Below are 6,000 nucleotides of genomic sequence, written 5' to 3' on the forward strand. Positions count from 1 at the left end.
CTTTATGGATAAGGTTAAAGAGAGATAGAATCGGCCTGTCAGAGGGTCCCCTTTCTTTGTTTGGGAAGAAAAATTAAGAAGAGTAAAGGTTGCATTGAAAAGTTGGGCTAAAATTCTTCCAAATCTGGCTGATGAAAGGAGGATGGCCCATGCCTCCCTCGAGAAGCACCAACTGCAGATGGAAGAGGAGGAACCCACGGAGGAATCGACAATCATAGAAGGAAATCTGCAACAAAAATTCCACAAAGCTTGTCTGCAAGAGGAAGAATATTGGAGGCAGAAATCCCGTAGCCTGTGGTTGAAAGCGGGAGACAGGAATACCTCCTTCTTCCATAAATAGGCCCAAGCTAGAAGGTCCTTCAACACAATTTCTGAAATAAAAGAAGATCATGTTACCCATAAGGACTTTACAAGCATCAAAGGGGCTGCCTTCTCCCACTTTGAGAAACTATATAGTGAAGTCGAGGGAACGAGCCAGGACACTATATTCTTGGATGTTGTCCCCTCCAAGATCTCTTCAAATATGAATTAACAACTGGAGCTAAAGTCACCAGAAAAGAGATAAAGGTTGCGCTCTATGAAATGGAGCCAGACAAAGCCCCGGGTTCGGATGGCTTCATTGCCAAATTCATTCAAGTCTGTTGGAAAATAATGAAGAAGGATCTACACAGAATGGTATCCAAATCTCAGTGCTGCCAGAAAATTGGAGGAAGCACGAATTCCGCCTTTCTCGCCCTCATTCCAAAGGAGAAGGTAGCCAACACCTTTAACATGTTTCGTTCGATTTCGTTATGCAACATTGGCTACAAGCTCATAACAAAAGTGATTTCCAACAGATTGAAGGTCCTCTTGCCCTCCATTATTCCCGAAAACCAAGGGGGTTTCATTTAGGGTAGGCAAGTCGTGGAAAACATAATCCTTGTGCAAGAGGCGATTCATTCTAGCTTGCAGTGGAAAGAAAAAGGTATGGTGATCAAGCTGGACCTTGCTAATGCATTTGACTGAGTTCGTCACAAGTTTCTCTTTGGTGTGATGCACAAGTTTGGATTTGGTCAGGAGTTTATCAGATGGGTCCGGGCTTGCATCTTTGAACCCTAGATTGCCCCTCGTGAATGGAAGAGCAACAGAATTCTTTAAAGCCTCTAGAGGGTTGCGCCAGGGTTGTCCTCTTTCCCCTCTTCTTTTTGTTTTGTAAGCTTCATTTCTGAGTTTTTATTTAGAAAAGTGCCATATAGACCAAGAAATTAGGGGTCTTAGGATTGCTCGAGGTGTCAAGGATATCAAACATGCGTTGTTCACTGATGATTCTCTTTTGTTGGGTGCTACCTCTGTATACTCTGCCTCCAGATTCAGAAAAGTGTTGGAAGATTTCTGCAGGACTTCGGGCAACAAACTAAATGAAGGAAAATGCCATTTTTATGGTTGGAATATCTCTAACAACGAGCTCTCCTCAATTTCTAGATGTATGGGTTTCGCTGACTCTGCTTCTTGGAATTCCTTCATCTATTTGGGCCTTCTTATCTTCCAAAGGAGGCACTCCAGTAACGATTGGCTCCAAATTGTCGAGAAATTTAAGAAAAAAATCCAGTCTTGGGGCTTCTCATGGTTGAATCTTGCAGGGAAAACAATGCTTATTAAGTCTGTCCTATCTAGCTTGCCCATCTTCCAATTCTCGGACATGTTGGCTCCCTCCAGCATCATAAAGAAGGTGGAGGAATGGATTCGAAGGTTCTTTTGGAAAGGAGGCAAGAAAAATGACAGGAAGATCCCCCTTTTCAGTTGGGACAAAGTTGCCAAACCTCTGCTAGAAGGAGGTCTGAATTTCAAGGACCCGAGGACTCAAAATATTGCTATGGGGGCTAAGATTCTGTGGAGACAAATAGCTCCGAAACCGGGCTGGGCCCAAAAGGCGTTATGGAAGAAATATTTCAGGGGTCAGAGGCTACGAAGCTTGGATGACCTCACCCACACCAGCAAAGGCTCTCAAATTCACAGGCTTTGCATGCAGGCCTTACCACTGATACAAAAGCATTCCTATTGGATCCTGGGTAATGGCAAGCTCATTAATATTTGGACTGATAAAATCATGAGCGAAGAACCTTTGGGTGAAGTCCAAGAGCTCTCTGAGCTTTGAAACTGGACGTTAAACAGTGGCATCAAAACATTGTGGGATATTTCTTGCTAGAAGGATAATTCGTGGGTAGGCTGGAAGAAGCCTCAAATGTGGGATGCTCTAGATTAGGCATGGTCATTCTTGCTGACTAAGCTGAAGGGAATGAGCCTGATGAGCATTAGGAAACAAGACAAGAGAGGATGGGGCTCTCTAACTGGTTCTTATACTATTGCACAAGGCTATGCATAGCTCAAAAAAATTCCCCATGTCCCTTGCTGCCCAGCGACTTGGCGAGGACTCTAGAGGCAGAAATGTGTGACAAAAATCGATTTTTTTTCAGCTGGATGTTGTGCGACAACAACATTTTAACTGAGGATACACTAAAAAAGAGAGGCTTCTTGGGCCCTTCTAGATGTAATCTTTGTCTGGAAAATGAGGAAAATGCCACTCATTTATTGATTGAATGCAGGTTCGCCAAGAGTATTTGGGCTAATGCGTTTTCCTCATGGGGATCCTCTGTTCATCTGCAAAACTCAATTGCTGTATACTTTGTTGATTGGGCTCATCTCTATCCCGGAAAACTCCCCAATAACAACTGGTTCAAGGCAGCTTGGATGGTTTATCCAAAATTCATTTTCTGGCAAATATGGATTGAGCACAACCACAAAATTTTTCAAGAAAAAGCGCAAAAGTGTAACCTTGTTTTTTCAAAAGCCAACGGCCTGCTCAAGGAATTTCTCGGTGAGAAATCTGAGAAGTTGGGAAAAATAACTTAAATCCTCAAGAACTGGCGTGGGGAACAAGCTTGGCCTTCAGTTTTATGAGGATAAGAGACAATTCCAAACTACGAAAAACTGGCAGATCAGGCTTGCTGAGGGCGATTTTCGCATTTGGCTCCATAATTGTGACAATTCTTCTTTGTTTTTTGATGGGGCTGCCAAAGGAAATCTAGGAACTGCTAGGGCTGGAGGTGTCATCAGGAATGCAAATGGCTGCCTAGAGAACAGGTATGCTTGGGGCCTGGGTCACAATACAAACATGCAAGTTGAGGCCATGGCTTTATTGCAGGGTCTTAAGCATTTACAAGTTCTTGGTATTGAGAAAGCCAATATTCTTGGTGACTCCCAATCCTTGATTCGAATTCTTGTGGATAACACGTCCCTGAGGGACTTTCGGCTAGCAAGAGTGGTTGCCAGAATAAGGAAGCTAGTTGGTTCCTTTCTTCAGGTGAATTTTTTCCACATTCTTTGGCAGAATAATAACGAAGCCGATGCAGAAGCCAACAAAGCAGTCCTCCTTCCTGCAGGCACCCGGATAAGAGATGGGATTGAAGATTGGGATCCAATCCCTTAATTCTGTTTCTCATGTATTACTATCTTTTACTTCAACAGTTTGTCTGTATTCACAAGCATGGGGAAATTAGGGAAATAGGCTTGACTAATGGAGTTAAGAAGATTCAGAACATTAAGGTTAAGAAGTCAGTTTTTCTATATGTTGAGGATAGCTGGTTCATGGGCATCCTAAATGTAACTGGCCAACAGGCTTTGGATTTATTTTAATATAAAATATATCCGTTTTCGTTAAAAAAAATAAAAAAAAATGGTAACAATCCAAACGACCCAATTCCAATAGTGTATCGTCACCAATAGACCAACAACATGAAGTGAACTTCCATAATCACTTTGTTTACAGATTGTAATAATATTTAATCAAAATGGATTCTTGCATATAAGTTTAATAGTTAGTCATGCAAAAATAATCAATCTTACCAACTAGCTTAATTTCAATTAGAATCCATGACAGGACTCAATCGTCATTTAACCATTACAGTCAAGTCTTATCATTTGACCCATTGTTTATCTTTAACATCTAAGGGGCTCTTTCAATGTCTTTTAAAACATCCTATTGTCCTCTTCGACGACAACCCCCACCTTTTTACATTCTTTCGTTATCACATAGAACAATACATGCATTCATTCTTTATAAACAATGCATTGTAACTAAATCATTTTTCTTTAAATGCACCATTAAGCGTTACTATAAAATTATGTATGTAAAGGTTGGTAGTTAATCCACACTATCACTAGTGAGTGTTCAGGGTTTTTCATAAATGCAATAGAATTTTATTTTCTTTTATCCACATTAATATTCAAATGTCATGAGCACACATTTTCACTTACTATTTTTAAATGAGGTTATTAACATGCATCATGAATCTTATGTCAACTATAGTCTACTGCATACATCATTATGTAATTTTGTTAGAATCATACCTAAGCTGATGTCCACTAGCATCATACCTGTACTTCCTTTCCGCTTACCGATTCCCAAAAGGCGTAAGTGCTACAACCTTTTGTTCTTATACCACTTGCGACATCCCTAATTTGAACTTAAACCAAAACACAACAAATTACAAATATAACCATAAATAAAACGATGCAACAAAAATAACACTTCATTTCATTAATATCAAAATATTGAAATATACTTACAAACAGAATGGAAATAAACTAGCTCGGGCAATGGTAGCTTATCTCTGAGAAGAGATGTGGTGGCTACATGCCTCTGAACTATGTTATAATGAGGCTCAAGGGCTTATTTGTTATTGAACAATAAGAGAAAACCCTAAAAAACCAAAACCCTAACCCCAGGAGATGTAACACCAAGAGTTTGTGGGCCCGTTGGGGTTAGTTGGGCAGCCAACTTCTCGAGGTCATAACTTGGTCATATTATCTCCGTTTGGCGTGTACGATACCTTGTTGGAAAGGTCTCTCCAAGTATTACATTATTTGTAGAAAGTCCTTGCTTATGGCAATTGGCCTACTGTAGACCTAAAAAAATGTCGTTTAGGGGGTTAAAACTACTCTCGAAGTTTAGGACTTGAAAAATCGCTAAAAATAGTAAATCCTTAAATAAGCAAGGAAACAGATGAAACCCACTGGAGGTCTAGGTGGAATAGGCAGGTGGCCACCAATATCCACCTAGATGAATCCCTCGGTAAACCTCGTGTAAAAACACATAGAATTAGAGATTTTTTTAATGGAATTTACCAACATGTAACTTTTCGAATTACTATTCCATACTCATTCATTGACCATTAGATAAAATCTTTATTATTACATAGAGGATCTTTAGTAAAGGAATAGTAATTTATATAACATAACATCCACTGTTATAACATATTATCATAAGCTCCCTATTGAAATCTTACATCATTATCATTATTCATTTCATTAAGCCAATTAATCACATGTTTGATGATGTAAGTGTTAATGTGAAACTAGGAAGAAACATAATTAGAATGACACAAGAGGCAAACACATCATTAGTCATTGATATACCCTAGAAACCCCGTAGGGAAAACCATCAAACTTTTAATTTTATTAAACGTCTTGTGAGGGTATTCGCCCCTCACTCAATGGTTGTAAGAGAGTCCATCCCTTGACCATTGTCACAAAATCTTACAAGGAAATATCATCGTAAATACAACATAACTAGCTAGAAGATATTACAATAATTATGTTATCATTTACCCACAAATCCTCAAACATTATGACTTTGTGGCATAGTTCTTCCCATCAATGGATTATTCCATAATTGACATTCCTTCAATATGCATCTACTACTAGTTCTTTTCCTGCCACAATGTTAAAAATAATCCATCTTTCGCATATGTCACAATCTTTACCTGCAACTGCTACTTCAACAAGCATTGATATCATGATTAAGTAAAACATTAATCAAAACAATAATAAATATTTATTAGTGATGCTTCAAACATCTATTCATGTGCATACATAAAATGTAAACAAAATATAGTGACATGCCTCTTTTAAAAACATTGCACATGCTTTAATTAAAAGCACATAACTATAAAACAATGTATA

The sequence above is a fragment of the Pinus tabuliformis genome, chromosome 6, assembly GCF_031772625.1.
Source record: "Pinus tabuliformis cultivar Carrire ecotype Pingquan chromosome 6, CPIR1, whole genome shotgun sequence".
Lineage (NCBI taxonomy): Eukaryota > Viridiplantae > Streptophyta > Pinopsida > Pinales > Pinaceae > Pinus > Pinus tabuliformis.